At 39.3% G+C, this 26,184-nt stretch overlaps 1 protein-coding gene across 2 annotated transcripts in view; it reads left to right on the top strand.

Moving 5' to 3' along the window:
• GPD2 (glycerol-3-phosphate dehydrogenase 2) overlaps positions 1-26,184 on the top strand; it is a 140,150-nt gene that overhangs the window by 930 nt on the left and 113,036 nt on the right. The window contains exon 1 of one of the 2 annotated variants that reach the window (XM_037027810.1): positions 15,662-15,709. The exons of the other annotated variant lie outside the window; for it this stretch is intronic. The gene's annotated coding sequence lies outside the window, so the exon portion shown is untranslated. Of the gene's footprint in view, positions 1-15,661; positions 15,710-26,184 lie in introns of those variants that run through there. 2 annotated transcript variants of the gene reach the window in all.

Genomic DNA, 26,184 nt, shown 5'->3' with positions numbered 1-26,184 from the left:
GAAGAGCAAGTTACAACGCATTTTTACTGCTTAAAATGGAGCAGTTAGAATTTTGTACGTGTTCCAAGTTTAGGAGATACGAAGTTTCTTTTTGGAGTGTGTAAGGTAATGGTAATTGCCAAACTGGGGCCAAGCACTTCCTGGTAGCTGCTGAGTGTTTTGCTGGCCATCTGCTGAAAGCTGGATGCCTTTGCTCAATGGATACCATATGTAGCCTGGAGCACCTTACGATGTTTCCCACTGGGGCATATGTCAAGTTGTAACATTCCTTTGATTTTGCAAATCAACTCTTCACATAACTTCCCAATTCCTTAGTGAATGATGGATAAAGGTGGAATTTGGGGTTTGAGAACCAACGCTGGTAGAGCTGTTCATTCTGATGTCTCACATAGTCACTTTATAAAGAAATTCTGAACAGTATTAAAGCCGTGCTTCCTTTTCTCTCCCTTTATTATTTTTTTCAAGATTTTATTTATTTATTTTTAGAGTAGGGGAAGGGAGGAGAAAGAGGGAGAGAAACATCCTTGTGTGAGAGCTACGTCTGGCCTACAGCTCAGGCATGTGCCCTGATTGGGAATCGAACTGAGAGCCCTTTGGTTCCCAGGCTGGCACTAAATCCACTGACCCACACCAGCCAGGGCTCTCGCTCTGATTTATAAAGATGCAATGTAATTGCATCTTTATAAACTGCAGTAGTAATTGACAGTAGGGCCACAGCGATACCAATTGTCAGTGAGTTTTACACCCCTCTTCCACGTTTAGTGTTTGCAACCATTTAATCTCATGCATATTTAAAAAAATATTGAGTATCAATGTACAAAAACATGTTGGTGAACTATTGTGACACCCAAATTATCCAGTTTTGTAATTTGTTTGTTTTCTGTCTTTCCTCACTAGCATGTTAGCTCTGTGAGAGGACTTGGTCAGCCTCACGCTCTTGTATTTCTAATGCCTAGAGGGTTGACTAGCCATGTAATAAGTGCTCAGTAAATGTTTTCTCAGTGAGTGACTAAACTTTGCGTCAAACTATAGCTGAGTGTAGTAGGAGGAAGAAAACCGAACACTCTGACCTTAGGTAACCTATTAAAACTCACTGAGCCTCAATTATATCCTTGGGAAAATGTAGAAAAATATTAGCTTCCTTCCGTCTTATATATTTTCTTTTTACACGTATAAAAAGAAGATTTGGGCAAAGAATATAGTTAGCTAGATAATTTAGCTCTTGCGTGTTGTGCCTGAATTATCCAGGCTTTCTCCTTTTTAATTTGGTGTGTGTGATTGGGGGATGGAGGTGGGGAAGGTAGTTAGTGACAGCTATGGTTGTTAGAGAAGGGAAGTAATTTCTAGATTATTACTTAATTTCTTCTCTGTTATTTATTATTTTTTAAATGCGATGATGTTTCTGCTTCGGTTTTCCAAAACGTGATTCTCTTTTGTCAATACCTGAACTCACTAGGTTGTCTTAAGTGCAGAAACACCACTTTAGAAAGAGCATTAGAAATCAAATGTATGTCACCCTGGGCTTCTTAATAAAGTTTTCTGCGAACTTGTGCAGTATTATATAGCAACAAGTGCCAGGCAAAGAAAATGTATGGTTTATCCTGCCTTTGAGAAGTTTGAATTTGTTTAACAAAGTAAAACATACAGATGTAAAACAATTAGAGACTAACAGAAGATCTTGCCTAATCATATACCGAGTGGTAGAGTGTTGGCTTTTGACTCTTGCGGTTGTGGAAGGGAGGTGTTAAAATGGGCGCAAGAACTGGAGACAGTTCTGTGGTGAAGAGACTGTCAGTTTAACAAGAGGGAGGCTTAAAGGTTCCTGAAGATTACAGCAAAAGAAGATCATCTTTGTTTTAAGAATGTTTTCTATTTTGTATTTCAGTGTAGTAAAAAGCCAGCACAGTTAAATACTTTAAAAAATTAACTTTCTATGGAAAAGGATATTAGAAACCTATGGTAAAACTCTGTATGTGTAGTAAATAATACTTCTCACTATGTATGTGAAGTTTTAAAGCCCAGGATTAGAGTTGCCACTTCTAACATTTTACTTGCATAACATTTTGTCAGATGGCCTGTTAACTCTAGTGAATTGTGTGCAATGGGATATAGTTTTTATTTGAAGTTTCAGGGAACATTACTACTCATTAGGTTTGGCACCTCCACAACTGGCTAACTTCAGGATTATTATTTGGGGAGATAGAGGAGGACTGAATGGAACTAAACTAGGAAGTTATTATCAAAGTGGTTTTCGGTGTTCATCAAAATACTTAGGTAATAACTCCATCAGGACCCATCACCTTTGAAGTAAGAAGAAAACTTGGGAAGTGTGCCATATAGGAAGAGGAAACTAATAAAGGGCATGTTGTATGTTTCCTTCTTTAGGATTGTTGACATGGTCGGGGAAAGAAATGTAGAAGGCAGAAGTGATCAGATTCAGCTTTAACTAAGAAAGACAAGGGCTAAGGTGGCTGTAAGCCAGGAAATCTCGAACAACTGTAGAGGAGGTCAGTTCTTGTATTATCTGTCCAGGACTTGACCCTAGGTGCTTTTAAGGAAAAAGAAACTCAGGAAGTTGCTGGTTTGAATATCTGAGGATGTTTAGATAATACTTGTGGTCAGTTTGTCTAGGACTCTCATTTTGTGTCCTGACATGAGTGTGACCATGATTTTTTTTCTTGTTTTCTAGAACTTTCATTTTTTGTTGGAAGGTCTTACTGGTTCCTTGATTTAAATGTTTCTTTTTATATCATATTTGTGCTCTTGTTTTCCATTTTTAGTTGAAAATTTTATGTTGGTTCTTTCAAAATTAGAGTTATGATTTATGTGGTGGACAAAACATGATTTCTGAATTTAATCAGGTCAAGCTTTGGTCCTATTAATTTACTAAAGTTAGTGGGAAAAATTAATAGAAAATATTTTGCTCCTAAATAAAAATTTGTTGTGACATACATATTAACAAAACTTTAAAATGTTATTTGGGAAGGTCTTTTAATCATTGATGCAAATTGATATTAATACGGATGTAATTTATTATTTAATAGTGAGATACTGTTAATGTGTGGGGATTTTTTAAATTGCTGCTTAATTTAGATTTTTAAGCATGTGTATATCTATATCTATGTATGTATATATATATATATATATATTTCCTCACCTAGGGATATGCTTATTGATTTTAGAGAGGAGAAGGGAGGGAGAAAGGGAGAGGAACATTAGTGTGAGAGAGAAACATCAATTGGTTGCCTTTTGAAGGTGCCTGGACCAGGGACCAAACCTATCCATCAGTTGGTTGTGGACTGATGCCCAACCAACTGAGCTACACCAGCCAGGGCAAGCCTCATATTAACATAGTGATATGTCCTCTGGAATCTCATACTTGATTACTTACCTATATTATGTGAAAAACTTTATTACAACAGAGAAAACAGACCCCGTAAACTAATAGACTGTTTTCTGAAAAGGAGGTTTCTAGATGCTGCTGCTGTCTAATGAGACAGCCTCTGAGTATGACTTGTTGACCCAGCTTAGAAAGCTTGATTACTCACCCAAGTCTGGCAGTGACCTCTGCCAGTGGTTATACACAATACGGACAAAAGTATGTTCAAGGTAAATATTTAGGAAAATTTTTGTTAATATTTTATGCAATTAAGATTTCATTAATGTGCAATAATCTAAGTGCATTTGAAAAGTGGTAAAAATACTGCAGCTCAGGGTACTAGGTTCTCAAAAGTCATTTTATTTATTTAAGTGGAATAAAGAAAGGATTTTTTTTCATTGTGGTAATGTCAGAATTGCTTTGATCTTACCACTCTCTGTTCCACCGTTTCGTGGCTCACTCTGTCCTATTGGATCAAGTTCTAAGTACTTGTCTTGGCATTTATGGACTTCCCCAGTCTTTCCCCAAGTTTAAGTTTCTTCCTTTATCCTCCTTGTGATTCAGCCAAAATGGACTACTTGGAATTCTCTTAATCTGTGTTGTTCTTCCTGCAGACCCTATGCCAGTGCCCTTCCTCCTACTTTACCACTCTGGAATTCCACCAGTCCTGGGATGTGCTGACCGCTGGCTGCCATTTTCATGATGGCAGCCCCACAGCCCCAGTCAGAAGTGCCATGTACTTTTTCTTTTTCTTTTTGGTCTTCCACTGTCATCCCCTTTGTCTTAAAAAAAATTCTATTTTTTAAGAAGTTTAAGTGTAGTTGACATACTGGCTTCAAGTGTACAATGTAGTGATTTGACATTTATATGTACCTTACAATGTGATCACGACACTAAGTCTAGTAACAATCTGTCACCATGCAAAGTTATCACAGTATTATTGACTATATTCCCCTTGAGGGGATCGTGTTATACCCACTCCCTTACCCCCCCTCTCCTCTGGCCACCGTCAGATTGTTCTCTGTTTTTATGAATCTCTTTTTATTTTGTTTGCTTTTTTTAGATTCCACATATAAGTGAAATCATGTAGTATTTGTTTTTCTCTAACTTATTTCACTTAGTGTAATACCTTTAGGTCCATCTATATTATATAAATGGCAAGATTTCACTTTTTCTTTTATGGCTGAGTAATATTCCATCGTAAATGTATACTACATCTGTATCCACTTATCTATCAGTGAACATTTAGGTTGCCTTCACATCTTGGGTATTATAAATAATGCTGCAGTGAGTATGTACATTTCCTAAATCTTTCAACTATACTTTTTATGCCACTCACAAGTCTCACAGTTACTTCTGTGTATGCTAATTAAACATACACCATTTCCTTTCCCACAGAATATCATGCATACCAAAAGCCAGGTCTTACACAATCTTGTACACCTCATATGCCCAACCCATGTGTATTGCATGGGGGGGGGCAGTGAGTAAGTAGTTGTTGAATGAATGATTATCTCATAATTCACTCATCACTTAATTACTCAAATAAGTGATAGAAATGAGTTGGATGGATTAGACATTAGGTAACACACAGGCAGGTGCATCTCAGATAATCAGTTAAACTGGATACTTTATCTTTTTCAGGCCTCCCCTATCTCCCCACATGTTTGATATCTAAGGGATATTTAGGAGGAGGGGAGGAAAACTGCGTTTGAGCCAGTTATACAAGCAATTCCTGAAAGTCAGTGAAGGATTGTACAAATGAGGAGGTCATATATTATCCCGTTTGTCAGAGCTCTTAGTCTCTCTCTGCTTCACTCATTTCTTCCTCCACTTCACTCATTTCTTCCTCCACTTCACTCATTTCTCCCTTCTCTCCCAGCTGCCCACTTAATCCAGTCTCCTAAGAAAGAATCCAGAAAATAAAGTCATAACAAGATGATGGATAAAAACTAACTTGCCACCTTCTGAAAAGTTTCTGGATTCTGAGGGAGCAAAACCTTGGGAACCATTTATGTAGGCTAGGTAGAAAAGTTTTGGGGAGCACTGTTTGCTTTTCTGCATCCCTGAAGTGACATCATAGCCATGTAAGTGTGGCTTTGGGCAGTCTCTGAAATGCTCAGTTCCTTCCTCTGTAAAATGAGGTGACTGGTCTTTTAAAGCCCAACAGAAAGCATGGGGTGTTCTGTTACTCTGTCCTGCCCAAGGGGGAGGCAGTTTTGGCCAGTGGCTTCTGTTCACTGCTGCCCCCCAACTTTCCCTCTTACTTACCTGGGTGTGGGATTTGCTTCTCTCAGCCTCTCTAGATGTAGCATCTGCACCTGGAAGATGCTGTGTTTGTTCCTTGATCTCCCTCCTGGCTTATGTGCGTAGGATCTCTCATAGCAAGTTTATTTTCCCTTATTTCTTTCATTAATATTTGCTAGTATTAACCCCTTTACCCCACTCTAGCCCACCATTAAATAGCTGGGATAGTTATCTAAAAATAGAGATTCACAGAATTTTAAAATAGGAAGGGGGCTAGAGAGCTAGTCCAACTCTATCTTTTTATTATAATAAATAGTAATAAGTATTATTTATTGAGTAATCACTGTATTCTGGGCACCATGCTAAACACTTTGTGCACATCATTTTATCTGTCAACTTCCTTGAAAACTGTGAGGAAATAGAATCATGAGAGAATCCTTCTTGCGTATCTGTAATGTGTTCCTTGAATTTTACTTCTTTGGATTCCTGTCCTTGTTGAACTTTACCTTTTAACACTTCCAGTTTCGAATACTTTACCCTTTGGTTCAGCAGTTTCCGCCTGCGATGCTGAACTTGTTCAGACATTGGATGCATAGCACAGTATGCCCTCCTAAAATAATAGTCCTTTTCATTTGACTTCTAGGAGTCTGTGACATTGTTAAAATCATCTTTAGTCTTAACAGATGTGGAAACAACCCATAATTTGATATCAATCTGCTTTTTGTATGCCTACACCTGGGTTTGTGAATGATATTGGGAAAATGAACACACTCATGCCAATTGGCAATACATACACATTTATGTTCTCCAGCTGCAGTCACAAGATAGTTCTTGCACTTGTTCCTAGACAGTGTCTTTTCCCATTTCTTGCCGTAGTTTTTCTGAATCTATGGCATTTTCTTTGACCCTTTTTCCCTACCTGTGCATTTTTTAAAATCAGAAAATAATTGATGGTGGTTAGAACAGACCAAACTATCATAACAGAAAGACATGAAAGTAGATTAAAGCACGAACACAGCAGGTCATGTCCTGGTTGGTGGTGAATAGCTTCCCTCCGCTGCATGACTGGGGCACCCTGCAACCTTGTATTTTGCGACTGCCATCCCGCAGAGCGTGATTTTCAACCTTGTCCATCTCCCAGTACACATACACTAATTACCAAAATTCTGTGGCACACCAAAAAATATATTTTTTGCTGATCTGACAAAAAATAGGTGTAATTTTGATTCATTCACACCAGAAGACTATTATTGTCTTGGCTGTTGTCATTTTTTAATCTGACAGTCTAAAGGAAAGAGGTCCAAGTAGTCAGGTATCACATGTTTTAAAAATAGTTGTGGCATGTCAGTTGAAAATCACTGCCCTAGGGCATTTTTTTCCAACTTCATCCAGCTAGTGGATGGTGAAAGAGAAGTATATCCACTTTCTGAATGCTTTGTCTTGGAATGAATGTATCAGTTCCACTCACCATTGGGAGGAAATCAGGTGCATAGACACACCTATTAGCAAAGGGAAATTAGCAAATGTACTCCAGCCCGGGGCCCAGGAAGAAGAGGATTTGGTTTTTTTAGTGAAGAATTAACTACCCCCCACAGTGTTCTTGCATCCTATTATACTGGAAAAAAACACACAGATATTTCAACTTTTGATAATTTCTCTCCTTTCCTCACCTTCCATGTTTCTGAGTCTACCAACTCTGGCAGTTACTACCATTGTTGAGGTAGAGTTATCCAAAGTTGATGCTTTCCTCAATACTTCCCATCCCGTCAGATAGCTTACTCCATGAAATTTCTCCATGTGCATCTGCATTTTTAATATTTACAAGAATGCTCAAGATTCTTCCAGCACAAAAACAAACCATACTGAAAACCAGAGATCTCTTTCTCCACCTTGCCCTCCCCTCTTGCTATATGCTCACTTCCTCCTTTCTTTCAAGGTATGCTTCCTGGAAGTGTATTTTATGTTGTTTTTCTACTTCTGCACATTCCAGTTACTCTACAACTGTTGGAAATTTAGCTTCTACCTTAGATGAATCTGTTCTTGTGATTATTGGTGTCCTCCTAGCTGGCAAATTAATGGGATCTTACTGCTTGAAATTTCTGTGATGTCGCTCATTCCCTCCTTTGTGAAGTTGAACTTTCTCTAGACTACTGTGATTCTTTGGTTTTCTCTTGAACTACTCCTTATGGATCTTCCTAAGGATTCATCTTCTTGATATTGGCATTCCCAGGGTCTGTTCCTTAATCTACTCTCTTCTCATTGTAGATGCTCTCTGCACCATCAAATTTATCTACTACATCTCATTTTAATGCTTCTCAAGTCAGCATCACCAACCAGAGCTCTTCCTTGAGTTCAGACGCAATGGGCATTTCTACTTGGATGTCCCACAGTCACTACAGGATTCACCATCTCTCCCCACTCTCCGAAAGGTTACATTTATTACTTGTGGAGCTGGACCATAAACTGAGAAGGGAGAGTTGGGAGAGAAGCAGGCTTGATGGGAGATATAAAATTCTGTTTTGGGTTGTGTTAGGGTTGAGGTGCTTATTGGGAATTTCTTTGAAGATGTCAGGCAGTTGGATAAGTGGAGTTTGAGTTTGGAGATTCTGTGTGGGGTTTTGGCTGAAGATACAGAGTTAGGTGTTATTTGTGTATAGGTTGTATTTGATCCTGGATGGATGTAATCACAGAGAATGTACAGATGGGGAAGGGGGCCACTAGAAGGACTGAATTACTTAGAAGAGGAGCCGTTGCTGGTGTGAAAGGAAGGGAATCAGGAGAGGTGACATCCCTGAAGTTGAGTTCCAATATCTTTTAAAGGGGATGTGTCAGTTGTAGCGATTGCATTTGGTGGAAGGAGGCCGTTTGTGGTTTTAACAGGACAACATACAGTTTAAGTAGAGGCTGGGATAAAAAGTTATTAGACTGAATTATGGAAGTAGAGACAGTGCTTACAGACAGCTCCTTAAGGAAATTTTGTTGTGAAGAGAATCTGGAAATGGAAAAGTTCTTGGAAGGAGATCTTGGTTAAGGGAGAGTGTGTCAGCACCAAAGAGTAACAGCAGCATGAGTTTAAGTAGAGAAAAACTGCTGAAGACAGGAGAGAGGGATGTATCAATGTTGGGGTATGAATCTTTGAGTCAGGAAGTGAGGAGATCTAGGGCGCAGATTGACACAGCTACCAGCCCACAGTGTCCGTGGCATTATGGATGAGATACGAGACAAATTCACACGGACTACCGAGTCCTGTGGAGGAAAAGGGATGGCTGGGCTTTTCTCTCTCAAGGGGAGAGCACCCTGACCCTTGCCTTGACAGGCTTTTATTGGGTTCATTTGCATAGGAATGCAGGGTGTATACAAAAAGCTCATCAATCACTGTCAGGCAGAAATGATTAAATAATAGATAGCATTCAAAGAACTCTGAGGGCCTGTTTTGAGTCAGGGTCAGATAGCTAAAGGGCCATACAATTTTGGGCAACAAACTCACTTCCTGCTTGGTCCCTTATTATTTAAATTGAGGGTATTAGCAAAGTAGGTTTCACAGGATTTTACATTTTCTTTCTTGGGCCTGGTTGTCCCAGGGAACCCGCCCTTTCCAGCACAGGGTGGCACCCACCTCCAGCATTGTTTCAGGCTTAAGGCATTGTTTGAGGCTTAAGTCAGGAAAGGGAAGTAAGGCAGCCAAGAGATTAGGAGACTTCTCCGAGACAGAAAGAAGACTCAGGCTATGTCAAAGCTGAGGGGTGAGGGTCCATCACCTCCTTTTTCTGTAGCCCCCAAGTCCTTCCCTGGGGGGTCCCCCATGATTGTGCCTGTCTTAGGTCATCCCCCCCTTGAGGAATCTTACTTGTCATTGGCTAACAGATCAAGCATTGGGGGCCAGGCAGGGTGAAGTAAAAGGAGCAGGGGCAGCGCCCCTGCCAGGGATAAACTTTGTCTCTTTAGTGTCTTATGGTCCCAAGGTCACTCACTCAGCCTTAGCCATGAGGGGGATACAGCTCCTGAAACCAGGCAGAGCAGTTCCCAACAACAGATGAAGAGGTTAGTGGTTACATTTGTAGTAAAAAGGAGGACTGCAGAGCCCTGGCTGGTGTGGCTCAGTGGATGGAGCGCTGGGCCTGTGAACCAAAGGGTCACCAGTTCGATTCCCAGTCACTGCACATGCCTGGGTTGTGGGCCAGGTCCCCAATAAGGGGTGCATGAGAGGCAATCAGGCATTGATGTTTCTCTCCCTCTCTTCCTCCCTTCCCCCCTCTAAAATAAATAAATAAAATCTTAGAATGAAAAAAAAAAGGACTGCAGAGAGACTAGGTGGATACTGAAAGGTCATGGTTTAGGTGGTGGGAAGATGGAGTTTTATTTGCCAAGAAAGTGTGATAATGTTGGGGTAGGGAGGGGTGAAACTGGTTGGGGGGAAAAAAGATTTGCAATGGCTATTTTGTAACATCTCTGGGAGGTGCCAGTTAGAGATTTGCAGCCACGAATTTGAATTGAGGCTAGTTGTGGTTATGTGTTTTTCTCCAAGCATTTCTTTAAGTGGAGGCTTGGAGCAGGCAAATGGTTGGGCTTAATTTGAGGATTAGCCAGGTAATTGAGAAACAGGAAGAGGGGACCAAGGGACTTAAGGGTGCTTACAAAGGAGAGATTATGATGACGGATCTTGACCCTAAACTCAATAAATGAAAATGAGGGTGTAAGTAATCGTGGAAGAAATGGTAGGGTCAGTAGATTGGATAGCAGATACTGCCACGAAGATGCTGGAATCCCAGAATAGATGATCTGGAAGAAGAGAAGGGGGGTTCACAGTGTGGGATGCTTGAAGTCTCAGAGCTGGTGCAGGTGATCAAGATGTCATCTCAGAGAGGTTATAACAATGAGAGTGGGTGGCTGAGACGAGGTCAAAGAGATCATCAGAGGCGAGGTGGTTTAGGAATTGGAGGCTCCATGGAAATGTAGAAGACAGCAAGGGTGAAGAGAGGTGCCAGTTTGGAATGGGAAACAGCCAGCTGCTCAGGTCATTAGTGAATGAGGGCAAAGAGCAGTAGGTGAGTGGATGACAGTGAGGTGGGATAATCGGCCGTGAAGTGGAGTGACATGAACTTTAAAAAGGTAATATTTTTTGAAAGAGGATACAGGAGAAATTGGAAGGTAAAAGGAGAGACACTTAATCTGTCTCCAGCCTGGGGGATTTTTGGGATAGGAGCTAGGGTGTTACTCAAAGTATTTACAACTCTAGTAGAATGGAAATCACCTGATGCAAGCTTTTACTCTGGCAGGGTGCTGGTGCCTTTTGTGCAGCTAGGCATTAACTCTTTACTCACTGAATCATAGGACCGTCTCAGGAAAGGATCTACTTACCATCTGGTTCAGAAACGTTTTGATATTTCAGCAGCTGGTACAGCCATCCCTATTTATACTGGCTGAACATCCGACTTAAATGTGAGTGTATAAACAATCTTCCCTTGATGGAATGCTGGAAAAACAGTGTTAATAGGCTTCAGCCTTCAAAATTCAGGTTAAATCTTGCCTTCTCTCTGTTTTCAGGTTTTGCATAATGAAAGGAACATTCAGGGGAGAGAACAATATGGAGTTTGTGGAGGGGGGGATATTGAGTTTCAGAGGACAGAATGGGCGGGAGGAGGGCGGAGAAGGCGAAAAATGGGGCAGATTGGGCTTCTGAGGTAAAGGGTATTGTGAGGCATGCTGGAATTAGTCCTGTGATGTCTCGTAGGAAGCTGGGTGAAGACCTTGTGGCAGCTCTTGTTGACTTGGTGGTCAAGGTGAGCAAAAGTCTCCTCAGATTTTCTGTAGCCCTAGGGCATCTCCTGGTGGCCTGGTGGCCATCGTGGGGTATAAAGGCCTCCTTGGGACTGCTCGGGAGTGGCCTGGAGCATCGGTTGCTCTGTGAGCCTCTTCCTAGCCAAGGTGGTGGTGTGATCCCTGGGGGTGGTGCTTTCTCCTACATGGCAGAAACTAAGGGGTGCTGCTGCGGGGGGCAATCATCTTAGCAGTCTTCCCTCCCAAATGTGTTTGACTCGTGTTCCCCACTCCACTGTCATTGTGATAGGTTTGGCATTTACACCCTTAGAGTTTATTTCTGGATGTTTACATTCAGTCTCCTGATTTCCCTGCTCACAGATGCGTGTCCTTTCAGTTTATCTCTTAACCCTGCTTCAAGGAACTAGGAATGGGAGAATGGTTTTCTTTAAATTCAGTGTGATTCAGTCGAATCGTACTAGGAATGTTGTAAGAACTGATATAAGGTGTATAAACTGAACTAACACAGTCCTTATAGCACAGTATATAACTAACAAATCTACTGAAAAGCCTTCCTTGACAATTTATTGCCTACTGGACAAAGGCCCAAGACCTCTGAACTGCACATGAGATCTCCAGAGATTTACCTCTGCTGCCTGTTCAGTCTCCTCACCTTCTCACTTGTGAGTACTGCATAGCATCCTATGCTCCAGGCATATCACGCCCTTTTGTCCTTGAAAATGCAATATTCGTTCATATCATCACGTCTTTGCCTCATGTTCAGCCTGCGCCTAGTGAACCTTCAACATTCGAGTTAATTATTGCTTTCTCTGCAAACCTGCCCTGATGTTTCCTGCCTTCCCTTCCCCCCAGGGTACTTACTCCCTTAGCCCCTTTCCCAAACCTTGTATGTATCACTTGTATGTTCTCTGAGATACATGTTTTAGAATCTTCTCTAAGCTATGAATTTCTTAAAGCCAGAAATTATAAATTATTCATCTTTGTTTACTCTCAGTCTAACACACTAGGTGCCCAATGAGTATTTGTTGAATAAATGGAAATTCAGTACATATTTGAGTTTGCTTACTGCCTTTCTGTTGTGAAATCTAAATTATATTTTGTCTATGCTCTTTTTTCTTCAACAGTGGAGGCAAATTTTTTGATAAAGTAGAGGATGAATGCAGAAGAAAAGTGGTGGCTATGAGTTCAGATGGGAGGCATACTTAATGCTATTACTTTTCTTTTCCTGAGTGACTTTTATTTACTTGAGTTATATAGTGATTTTGCTCACAGTTGTTATTGTTTTGTTCTGAATTGGAATCATAAACTTAAGTTGCTTAAAATTAAAGTATAACTGACATACAATATTATATTAATTTCAGGTTTACAGCAGAGTGATTCAACATTTACATACCTAGTTAGGTGATCACCATATGGAGTCTAGTAACCATCCATCACCATGTGGTTACTACAAAAATTTTTTAAATTTTTAATTGATTTTAGAGGGAGAGAGGTAAGGCGGGGGGGAGGAGAGAGAGAGAGATAGATAATTTGTTGTTATACTCATTGATGCCATTCATTGCTTGATTTTTGCATGTGCCCCAACCAGGGACAGAACCTGCAACTTTGGTGCATTGGGATGATGCTCTAACCAAGTGAGCTACCTGGCCAGGGCGTACTATTTTTGACTGTGTTCCTGTGCTATACCCCATATCCCCATGGCTTATTTATTTTCTAACTGGAAATTCAGACCTCTTATTTCCCTTTACCTTTTTCACTCATCTTTCCCTGCTCTGGCAACCATCAGCGTGGAAGTAAGATATTAATATGTTCTTATATTAGTATGTTCTTTAAGGTAAAATGGTGTTCAGAGTTTGTGATGGAGCCAGAAAGCAATTCCTTACCCTCTTTGAACTAAAAATAAGTTTCAAAAAATACTCTGAAAAGAGGAAAAAACCCACGCTGGTGCATCAACGTTGTCCTAATGACTTAGGTTAACTCAGGCTTCAAACCATTGCTCAAGCATCAAGCCTGCTATGGGGCATGTTTTAGATCTGTCAACTGAACTGCTCAAGATAGATGAGATAAACATTGGACTTCACGTGGGTAGAGCCTGACCTAAGGTGAAAAAGGGCCCGTGGCCCCCGCCTGACCTCTGCAACAGGTAATCTGTGACCTGGAGTTAGGTCTGTTTCAGATGTTGGGCTTTATAGGGTTTTTGTTTTTGGTAGAACAAGTACCAGGATCTGTTCTAATTGAGAGAATGTTTATTTTGGGGAGAAATGGGGAGAAATACCGGAAGAGTCCTGCCTGCTGGTTTTTTTTTTTTTTTTTCAGGGAAATGATGGGATTTATTTCCCCAACCTGTGTGTCTTAAGCGCATTGTCTTGGTTAGAGTCAAGTGCCACTTAGGCTAAAGCAGGCTTATGGCTGTGTGTAGATTGGCTGCTTTTGTTCTCTTCTCTGACCACAGTCTTCTCTGTCACCCCAATTTGGCAATGCAAATGCGGGATCCCATTATAGGTGCTCACTAATGGGAGTTGTTCATAGCAGATGCATTCCTACACCTTTTTATATTATCTCAAATTCTCTTGTGAAACAGATGAGATTCCATGGATGAGAAGACTAAGGCTTACAGTGACACAGCTAGTGAGGGACTGAGTTGGAATTCAGTACCAGACTGTCTGTCTTTGATGGTCCCTACACCGACTGCCTCCTGCAGAGAATGTTCTCTGGACTGGTCAGTGTTGTTTGATACACCAAGGACAGTGAGCACCCCAGGACCAGAGGACCCCAGCTCTGCTTAGAGGACTAGCTGTGTTCCTTCACGAGAGCGCTGAATTGTCACAGGGTAGGGAGACAGAAGGAAAGTTGTCCCCCTTGAGGGTGTCCTGTCCTTTTCCTATCAGTGGTCTTTTCCTTCCGGGCCTGGCATAGTGGATGCCCCCCTGCCCCTCACTCTGGGTGTGTTGTTGACTGAAGAGATAGATCTCTATGCTTATGGAGTTAACTTTGGGGAAACACCAAATTCCAGTAAGTTCCATCAGCTTTGCAGTCACTGATTTGATTAGTCCTTGGGATTTTGGGTGGTATGTTAAGCTTTAAATCCCTTAGAAGATGTAATATGAAATAACTAAAATTTCAAGACTAGTTTTGGTGTATTTAACTTGGGCTTAAGTAGTTATTGTGTTGGTGCTCAAGGCAAATTCATTTTAGTTAGTGTAGAGGCTGTTCTTCAGAATATGGTAGATAATTTCATGACATTTTCCAGTTCTTACTCTAAGATTCCTAATAAATTATACAGGCAAACTATTCTTTTCTTTTCTTTGTCTGGATCTTTTACTTCAGTTCATTAAAGATGAGAAAAGTTTTGTAACAGGAAAATCACTCAGATGATGGTCAGATGACATGGGATTTAGTTCAGTAGCAGCTATCTATCTGCATGGTGCTCTTTAGAATTCTTAATTTGTTTTTTACAGTCCTCCTCCCCAAACTGGACTTTATTTTTTATTATGAGAATAATCCATGTTCATTTTAAAAATTTAAAAAAAATGATGCACACAAAGAAGAAAATAAAAATGACTTTGATAACCCTACCATTCAAAGAAGAGATAGATTTTGAATTATTTTTGGGTCTAATCTTCTAGCCTTTATGTGTATGTGTGTATGTATGCACATATCCTTAAATACATACGCAGATACTGATTTATCTACTTTCGTGTTCATAATAATTAATTCTCCATTTGCCCATCACCTCTTCTCCATCCAGAGTGTAGTTAACCTGGAAAGAATTAATTCCTAAGCTACAAGGAAATTCTAGAATGTCTACCTTATTTAAGGCTGCTGTTTACTTCTAGATGTTCCTTAACTTTATTATAATTATTACCCACATAAAAAGTCAGAGTGGGGTAAGAGGTGTTGATGGCAGTCATTTTGGTGGTGAGTGACCTATACCCATTGTCCAGCTTGGTAAACAGGAAAGATGGCCAGAGACCCTGGAGAGGAAAAGGCCAGGGTGATGGAATCTAAAAGTGCCATGGGAAAGTAAACGCACTTCAGTCTTTTGTATGAGGAGACCAAAGTCCAGAGAAGTCTGGCTTTGTGCAGGCTGAGATTGTCAAAATGGGATGGGCTATCAAATACAGCCTGAAAACAAGCCGTGCTGCTTGCCATGGCTGCCAGACTAATGACCCAGGGGGTAGGTACAAGTGCACTGGGTGAGGTCAGGCCTGAAATTCGCTGCACTGATGTTGGAACCTGGGTTTTTTTCAGGAGTTCTATTAGAAATTTCATTTTGTGAGTCACTTGCCTCCTGACTGCCTCGTGGTAAGAACGTAGGCTCAAACTATGGGCTAAATTTCTTGGGTTAACTTTGGGTTTCACTAAATATTATCTTGAAATTTATGGTTGAGGAGAGGCTGTTGAGTATAAATTGCTAATGTGCTCCGCTGATTTCTCTCAGCTGTGCGATTTGACTGACAACAGTGTGAGCCTAGCCCACTGGGGTCTGCTGAATTACATCTGCTCAGCCAGAGTGTTTCTTGAGCTGGAATTGAAATGCATGGCCCTTTAGTTTCCAGTGTGATGCCAATACTCAGGCAATTGACTTTTGCTCTTCAGTCTCCAACAGGGGGAAAATTACGAAATAAAATGGGGAGAGGCCAGACATACTCAAGATTCAAACCCATAAATATAAATAACTGCAATTAATCATGTGCAGTCTCTCTTGTCTGTTAAATCTCTACTCAGTGGGTCAGTAAGTTTCTCACAGCTCTTCAGCTTCTCAGCCTGTGGTTGGTGGGGAATGTTCCAGGTGTGTCAGCTTGGTGAGATGTGACCCAGGGTTCTTTTCCAAGAAGAGTCCAAAATCAGTTCAGGATATAATGAGTTGTGTGTGTGGGGGGTGTCACTTACAAACAACCCCAGCCCAAGGGGAAATAGAAATATAAAAAAGACCTCTGCTGTTGGTGTTTGAGAGGCACTCTCAGTAGACTGCTCTTTGTTACCAGGTTGTTAGGCTGAGTGGGATGGAACAGTCTTTCAAGTGTGTTAAATTCAATAGATGTTTACATTCAAGATTATCCCTGAAGTATTTGTTTTTCTATTACAGAATCCTGTTTTTGATTGTAGTTTACATTCTGTTTTCTCATGTGACTTGTTAACTCTTCCTCTCTCTATTATGTCATTTTTTTTCATGCTTTTCTCTATTCACCATGAACATGGCTAATAGTGTCCTTAAGAAAAAAAATGACTACTTTTACTGTTATCACCTTAGTAGGTAATAAGGGTAGAGGCTCTTCTCTCCCTCCTGTTTTCTTCCTTCCTACAAATTTCATAGTATTCTTGCACAGGGTAAGATCCTCAGTTGGTTTCCTGTCTCTCTCTTCAGAATAAGCACTTCTCTAGGAGGAAGTCAGAGGCGACTCAGCCCCTGTCTTGCTCTCTGACCTCATTTGGAACCTTAACCCTTGTCCTCTGTTGGGCTGCGAGTAGCTTTCAGTTTCCCCACAGGCCAGGCTTGCATACCTGTTCCTCCTTGCGTAAGGCTCTTTCCGCAGATCTATGTGTGGCTGGTGGTTCCTCCTCGGTTACGTTTTTACAAAAATCGCCTCAATAAATGTTTTGTCTAAAGTGGATCTCCCTGCCCTCAGTCAGTCTCTAACCAATGATTTTCAGCCATTATGTCGAGGCACACTGGTGTGCCACAAGAATTTTTAAAACATTGCAATGCTTGGCTATTTAGTCAGGGGCACTAACCTCATTCCCTTAAATTGTCAAATGAAAAATGACAATAACCAGCACAACAATAGCCGTCTGATGTGAATGAATCAAAATTATACCTATTTTTTGGTTCAGATTGGCAAAAAATGTAGTAATTTTTTTGGTGTGTTGCAGAATTTTAGTAGTTTACGTGTGCCATGAGATGAAGAAGGTTGAAACTCACTGCTCGAATCCAATATTTCATCTTATTTTCTTCGTAGCATTTGTCACTTTCAAAATACTCCATTTTAAAATTTGTTTACATGTTTAATTTTTGTTTCCCCCAGTCTGTGAGAGCAGAGAAATTGCCAGCCTCAGAGCAGTGCTGAGTATATAGCAGGCATTCAGTAAACCCCAGTTGAATGCACCGTTGCAGGACTGAATGTACTTCCTTTTATTTTCCTTGCCTGGGGAGGTTCTTCAGTGATACTTCCTGAGTATTTGATTAAACTCTTGCTTTGATTATTTTCTTAAGAGTGTACAGTTGTTATTTTATCTTCACTGACTGTAAGGGTGTTTTTCATAAGCTAGTCTTCCATAAGGAATTTTGAAGTTTTTTTAGGAGTGGCAGATAGATTGTATTTTGGTCCATTAATCTATACATTTTCCTTTAAATCCAAGAGAGCAAAGAAAAAATTATTCTGATTGTTTCTAGAGCAGATTCAAACAATGTTGTCAATTTTTTTTCAAGATAATGTGGGTCTGTTCTTTCTCTAATCTTGGACTGTGTGTGTTTGGTTTGAAATGCTTAATCTTCAAAAAAATTTTTTAAGATTTTATTTATTTATCTTAGAGGGGAAGGGAAGGAGAGAGAGAGAGAGATATCAATGTATGGTTGCCTCTCATGAGTCCCCCGCCAGGAACCGGGAACTGGCCTGCAACCCAGGCATGTGCCCTGACTGGGAATTGAACCGAGATCGTGTGGTTCGCAGGCCCGCACTCAATCCACTGAGCTACACCAGCCAGGGCTTAATCTTCAGATTTTAAGAAGTTTCTGTCGTCTCATCCATACTGTGTACAGCAAACTACAGAAATTATTTCGGAAATTCCACTGACCTAGATCAGAAGAGTGAAGAGGACAAAGTCCTTTGAGTAGATAGAGCCAGAATGTTGGAAATCCAAATGCTAAGTTGCTCATTAGTTGCTCCTCTGCCTAGCTCAGAGTTACTCATTTGTGTTTTAAACAGTTTTAGCTAACTTGGCTCTCATACTTCTGGCCATAGTGGTAACAAGTTTGAAGTAAGCTGGAGAGCTCAAAGGTCAAAAGGGCAAATTACCACCAACCTGATAGTTTAAAAGAAGCAGGAAAACTTTGGAAAGCAGACAGAGGAAGAATTCAAATGGGCATAGTCTGTTGGTTGGGGCCACTGAAGGAAGAGCTATTGTTCCTTTTGCTGTCCCTTGAGGACATTACCCTTGCATAGCGTAGTGTAACGTTCATATGGATGACTCTTAAGTCGTCAGTAATTGAATTCATGGGTAATATTGTTTACGTGCGAAGACTAACTATAGCCCGGGCTGGGTAGCTCAGTTGGTTAGAACATTGTCCCGATACACCAAAGTCGCAGGTTCCTTCCTCAGCCAGGGCACATGCAAGGAACAGCCAGTGAATGCATTAATAAGTAGGACAACAGATCCATGTTTCTCTCTCTCTAAAAATCAATACATAAAAAAATTAAGACAAAATATTTAATTGAAAATGGTTTAGACGTTTAAAAAAACTGTAAACTCTCAAATGTAAACTCTTTCAAGGCAGGAGTTTTGTATATTTGTACTTAGGTGTATGTTTAGTGCCTAGCACCTGTTAGATGGTCTATTCATAATTACTGAATGAAAGAATAAATTTGTGCCTTTACTGCCTAATATAGCTCAATAAATAGAACATTAAGATTAGTTAAGATTTTTTCCTTTTGTATCTATTGAATGAAGAAAAGAATACAAATTTAAATTTAAAATAGCTCTCCACACTTTCAGCAATACTTTATTTATCTGTGGCATGAGAAACCACAAATTCAAATGATTTTCCTGAAATCACAAAGCAAGTTAGTGGTAGAAACAAAATTACAAGGCAAGGCAAGTCCCCTTAATCTCACCTTGCTGGCGATTTTTAAAAATCTGGTGTTTTGAGAGTTAGAATAATATAGAGATTTTTTCTTTTTCCAGCAATAGGAACTCTAGAGGAAATATTGAGTAGAATCCTTTATCTTTTCCTGTTCATGTTACTTAAATCTTAGACAGTCAATTGTGAGGGTATTCGCTGTGCAACAAAGTGATTTCATGCAGAGTGACTGGACTTGTTTATAGTCCAGTACTTGAATGCTTTCCACGTAGGGTGGGTGCCAGTCCTTTTCAAGAAGAAAAGGAGAATCTGAAAGGAGAGGTTTCAAAAGGACGCCTTATTCAAGTGGGCAGAGGACGATCTTATGACTGAGTTGGTTTTAGCCAAGATGACTAAAGAGATAGAAGAACTTTGCTCAGTATTTTTGCATAGGTGAAGGAAGACCTATTTTTTCCCCCCCATTTTGGGGGATGAGAGGACAGCATTAACAAAATGTTGTATGATTTGTATTCCACACTTTTAAATGAAATTTTTGTTTGAAATATTAAGGGTCAGTCACTTTTAGAGAATATGATTGGTCACTAAGCCAAAAATATATTACGTGATTATTTTGACTGTACTACAGCTTAGATTTCCTTTGCATGTGTGCTGTGTGTTTGTAATTTGGCCCTTTGTTGAGAGTTACATTTACATATGCAATAGATTATTAGTTAGATGTGTAGGGGAGTATGTTTTAAGTCCAAATTTCGTCAGGCTACAGGGGAGAAAAAGGTTACAGGATACAAAGTTAATTTTGTTTCCTGGGAATCTTCTCAAGCTCAAGGAGGTAGAATAATTGGTCTCTTACCCTAGCATACTTCTTGGCCTTTGTTATAACTCTCAACCATGATTTGTGCATTAACAGGGCTGTAATCAAATTTAGAACGACTTTTTTTTTGTACAATGTAAGTAAATTAAAGTAGCTGAAATTATTGTGCCATAACTAATTATCAAAAAATTAACATAGTTTTTTATGAGTTTAGGATTTCATGAACTATGTTCAAGTATTTACTAAAATACATTTGTAATAACATAAATATAATGCAATTGCAACTGGAACTTTGGAAAGAATTGGTGCATTTTCCTTTCATTCTGTGATAAAATAATGAGCAAAAGCTAAGTGAGTCAATTGGCATTAGCATTTTGAAGTTAAAAAAGGCAGCTTTTCAAAGTTTTGTTTGTGCTTATTACATTGGAAGGCAGATTCTCAAACCTTCTTTAGCCATGCTATTCAAAAAATAAGAGATTTCAGAATAACGATCTTGAGTCTTAAGATTTTTGAGTCTTCAAAGAAAAACGACTATACTTAGTGCGTAGTTTTTTCTAATTTATAATGCTATATTTCATAAAATATAGGATATTGAATAATAAAAGAGATCTCTTAGTAAGAATCAGGCAAATAATTACTTAATTATCCAGCGTACTTCTTTTTCTGAACATGCTATTTAATTGAAATTTTCTTATGTTTTTATTTTTTATTTTTTGACTATAAAGTTTATTATTACCCATATACAGGATGGGGCAAGAGTAGGTTTACAGTTTTTGTATGGAAAAATAATACAGTAATTAACAAATAATATGAAAATAAACTGTTTCATGTACTCACAAGTGTAAACCTACTTTTGCCCTGCGCTGTGTGTTATGACCCCTTTTATTGATTCGCTGTGCCTGTGTACTATTTTGTAGCACATAAGTCCATTTAAAATACATTTATTTATAGGGTGAAGTAATTTCTTTATGAAACATTTTGCGATGTATATTCAACAGCCATGATTGTTAGAATAAATCTGGATGAGAGGCTTGATACACTAAAGAGATATTTTGAAGTCGATTGTTTGATATGCAGTTTGTTCTAAATCAAAGTAAAAGGCTTTTTTTCTTGTGTTAATTACCAAAGTAGATTCTGTAACAGCATGAAAAATCTAAAAGAGGATTTGTGCTGCCAGAGCGATGCGAACCATTTTTGTAACCCAACAACAGGGCTAGTGAAGGGGCAGAAAAGGTCCAGGAAGCGCAGGACCAGTGTGGTCTGTTTGCCTGAAGAACTTTTTTATGTGATTTATTCGTAACATTCCTTCTTTCTCAGGCAGAATTCAAGGTTTTTTTCAGTGTTTGCCGTACTCTTTCTTTAGTGAGGCATTCCTTATTAGTTAATATACAGGGCACAGCAAAAATACACCCTTTTTTATTACAAAATCTTTTATTATGAAATCCTAAGCATATAATTCTGTAACATAACAACATCACACTCAAGCACATCATATGACATTTTAGGTGAAATGTTCAAATTAAAAGTTTAAGTTATTACACCCATATCATTACCCTATGACCTACACTCAAACAGGCCTTACTGTATAAATGCAAGTTTGCTAATTTTATACTAAATGTGTTAGATAGGATTTTACAACTTTAAACAAAAATCCATTAACATACCCAGGATGATAGAAAATATATAGTAAATTTGGTTTTAAAATGAATTTAAAATGGAGAACAAGTTTACTTTCATGAACTAACTATAGTTTTTATGATTATTTAATAGCAATTCTATGGAAAGCAAATGTAATAGAAATCATTCCATTAGGAATTAAACTGATCATTTACATTTAATGGGTATAAATCTATTATTAGCTCAGATGGGCTTCATTGATTTCTTGTACTTCTATAGTGAACCTCATGAAAATAAGGGGAAAGGTCAAATTTGTGACTTTGTAGTACTGGTGTGCAATTTAGAAATGGTAGAAAACAGATACATAATATGGAAGTTGACTTGAAAATGCTATTTTAAAAACATTAAGTCTTATATTACAGGCGATTACCAGAGTGCAAGTTGGTGTCCTCCTGTCCCTCTCTGGCCTTCTTCCCTCTCTGTGTTTTTATTTTAGAGTCATTTGTGAAATAAACCCTTTAGTTGGTTATTAAATTTGAAACTATTAAGTTAAAAAATAAATTTAAAAAATAACTTGTCCACCAAAAAGAATTCATGTAATAACATTTAAGACAGTCTCCCCCCCCCAGGAACAAATAGAGCCTTTTCTCTGGCTCACTTTAAATGGTTGTCGACCTTACTTCCTCTTCTTTTTTTTTCTTTTTGGTGCCTTTTGCTTATATTCCTTAAATGCTGATTTGAACCTCAGGAACTAGCTCAGCCCATCTCTGTGCCAACCGACTCCTTGTGCTGTCGAGTTTCCAGGATCCTGCCCTCGTTTGAGCCTGAGGCACAGTCCTGGGCTAACCTTTTTCTCAGTTATCTGTAGCTGTGTATTTGCTCCTGAGGTGATATAACTAAACCAAAAGTGCCCCAGAGATTAGTAGGAAGCTTTTCCAACATATTTTCTGGCTTGAAGCTATGTGAACCAATACAAATATAGCATCTTCTTTCATTTTCTCTTTGTTTCGTGGTTTTGTTTCTTTTTTGTCTTTATGAAAATCGTTTTTCTTTGTTAAAATTTTTTTTTCATGTTTTGGGTTGGGCCCTTCTGGCTTGGGATTTCCTGGGGAAATTGGAAATAGAACATGCCTTTCCTACCGCAGTCTGGCTTTCTAATGGGGCGTGAGAGACGAGGACAAAGCTAGGGTTTAGGTGTATATGGTTATATAGCTTTAACTTCCTAATCAACCAGGTCCAAATTTTTGGACATCCAGTATCTGGCAATTCATTGTATTTCTAACTTTTCTGTTGACTTTTACTTTGTTCTTTCATTTATCTTGTTTTATCAGAATACTTTTCTTAATAATTTCAGAAAAAACTTTTCATTTCTTCTTTGATATTCTGTTCAGTGTATGTGTTTTTTATAACTCTAGGTTGTCATTGTTATTGTTGAGTTTGTGGCTTTAAAATTTTATTTATTTAATAATAGGGGAAAGGTGAGAAGAAGGTGATTCAAAGATAAAAGTATCTGCTATTTTCTTAGGACTTGATATATTCACTTATTTCCATTGGGATAATTTTTTGTGGATAAGCCCTGGGTCCATTTCCTATCCTGACTTAAAACAAAGGGCAATTGATTTTTCAGTTTATGTATTAGGAGTCCTCTCTTTTTCCAAAGAAGAGTCCAGTGGGCCTCAGATGCTGACTACTTTGTTCATTTAGGGTCTGACAACGTTCAGAAAAGCATGTTTGTGTTTCTGCAGGGATCACATGTGTGACATGTTATATGTAGAAGTGCCTTGGCTTGGCTGGGGAGAACTCCTCTGCAGTTTTGACCCTGTAACGTCAACCTTGGTGAAAGAGAAGTTAGTGCATGGTGTGCTTTGATTGTTACTGTGTTAATCACTTTAGCATATGCTTGGTGTGCCTGAACCCTGATGTACTTTCGTGTAGAGAAGTGTACAAAACATTTGATATCACATCAACTGGAATAATAAAGGGTTTGCTTTGTTGAAAAACGTCTTGTTCGAAGCACCCAGAAATCTTGACTTTTATAGATAAAATGGGGCTGCTCATTGGGAAGGTACTTTTGAGCTCACTCGTGTTCCATTTTGCTGTGGACTTGTTACCAAGTTCCATGGCTGCTTAGGACTTCCTCTGATGAGGTCCTGCACCCTTGTTTTGGAAGATTCATATAACTGTGCCCCACAAGTCATTGAATTTGTACACAGATGGACCCTGAGGCCTGGCCCTAACTGTTGTACCTTCTGTGAGTTTGATTGAGTGTCATGACTTAAAATGGACCGCTTCAAGGTGGGTGACTACACAGTTGGAGGGTAAGGAGCTTCTTGCTACTTTTGAACCTGCATATGCTGATGTAAAGGGCTTAGGGAAGGAGCATGTGCTGCATACATCTAGGTTACATCCTGGTGTTTTTATTTTATGTTTTAAATTTCTCATTCATCTGGGTTTCTCAGTTTATGTGACCAGGGTGGCATGGAGTCCCTTATATTTTGCTAGAGAACACATGGACTGCAAAGCTTATGATTGAAATTACTCTTCTAAAAATGATCTTTGAGCTATACTTCCGCCCCCACCCCTCCCCAAATACATACTGACTACACTTGCAAGGGACGAGGGGAAAGAAATATGCTTACTTGTATGCTGGCAAAAGATTCGAAACCCTGAGAAGTCCCAATTTTTCTTAAGTTAATGGTGAGTATGGAGATTGGAAAGGAAATTGCTATTTCCACACAAGAGGCCCAAGGATAGGAGAATTTTTATAAAAGTGAGGGCCCTTAGTGGATATCCACAGAGGAGTGATAATCCATATGGATAGATTTTTATTTATGCTAAATTAAGAGAGGAAGACTGTAAGATGGAGAGAGGAGTTTGAAGACTATTTCAGGAATTCAGGGGCCAGGAAGTGTGCTCTTGTTCTAGAATAAATTTGCTTGTGGGTGGTTGCTGAGGGGACCCTTAGCCTTTTTTAGTGGATAGTTATTTCTTGTTTTTAAGTCTAAAATGTGTGGTTAAGTCATCCAAATGCATGATTTAGCTGAGAGAGTAGCTGTCCTGCTGAATAGGAGGAGGCAGAAAGGAGAGCACATAAGGACTGTTTGCAGTAGGATCTGAGTGGATGGATGTTCATGTTGTCCGAGTCACTATATTTTTAATGGGACTCCTAAAAGGACAGCTAAGAATTAAGTTGAACCAGGGAAATTGCGGGGGTAGATAAAAACATGGGTCAACAGACTTAGAGAAGTGGCAAACCCAGTTTTTGTTTGCCAGAGTGCATGTTTCTGTGCCCGTGGTTCTAGGCAGAAGATTCCCCCAAACCATACCTTTAGTTCTGACTACTCTTGTAAGTTCGAGACCCACTTGTCTGTCTGTTTGCTGTTTTCTCTACATAGGTGTTCTGTCAATATTTCAAATCTCCCTAATTCCAAACTAAGCTCTTTTCCATTAAACCTGCTTCTCTTTCTAAGTCTTAGTGTTGTGATGTTTGGGGCCAGTTCCCAGTTACCCAGGTTAAAACCCCGATGGCGTTCAGTCTCTTTCTGCTTCCGTCTGTAATTGGTTTTCAGGTCTCGTCATGGTTTCTGGGTTGTTGCTGCCATTAGAGATTTCTGCAAAGCATCAGTCTCTGCATTTGCATTTTTCAAATAGTCCTAACCAGACTCTTGTTCTCTCACCTGGGGACTGTTCATTGCCTTCCAGTTGGTCTCCTTGACTTGATCTTAAGCTTACTCTTTATGTTTTCTTCTAGGAGTTTTATGGTTTCGGGTCTTATGTTGAAGTCTTTGATTCATTTTGAATTGATTTTTGTATATGATGTAAGATAGTGATATCTAGTTTCAGTCTTTTTTGCGGGTGGTGGTTCAGTTTTCCCACCACCATTTGTTGAAGAGACTATCTTTTCCCAGGGGAACATAGTCTTGGCTCTTTTGTCAGAAATTAGTTAGCCATTTAAGTGTGCATTTATTTTTGAGCTCTTTATTTTGTTTCATTGAGCTGTGTATGTTTTTATGCAAATACCATACTCTTTTGATTTCTGTAGCTTTGTAATATAGCTTGAAACCAGGAATTATGATACGTTCAGCTTTGTTCTTTCTCAAGATTGGTTGTTGGGGGTGTCTTGTCTATCAGTAATAATAACACTCAACATAGCACAAATTAGTTATAATTGTGAGTTACAAGACAGACTTTGATATTTAATTCTCTCAATTCATTGTAATCCCTTGAGGGCTGTTGATAACCGACAAATATATTTAACTGAGAACCTTTTCATCTAGGGTTTTGTTTAGTTGAGCTGGTGCTCTCCTTGCAAGAGTTGGAGGGCCAACACTGGTCTGTGCAAATGCAGGAGTCACTCCCAAGTCAGTGTATTTGGGATTTAATCTGTGGGCTTTTACTGGATATCAGGCTCTGCTAACTCAGCTAAACTCTTTTGGGGGATAATATTTCCACCTTTGGTTTTCTTGTGCTTTGAGTTGCAAAAGGTGAAGATTTATTGACATTCTTGTTCCCCTTTGCTAAATTGCTTGTTGCAGCTTTTATTTAGAAGAAAACAGT

This window comes from Sturnira hondurensis, unplaced genomic scaffold, assembly GCF_014824575.4.
Source record: "Sturnira hondurensis isolate 20B ecotype Veracruz unplaced genomic scaffold, ASM1482457v3 Scaffold0019428, whole genome shotgun sequence".
NCBI lineage: Eukaryota > Metazoa > Chordata > Mammalia > Chiroptera > Phyllostomidae > Sturnira > Sturnira hondurensis.
This window is presented reverse-complemented; position numbering and strand designations above follow the sequence as displayed.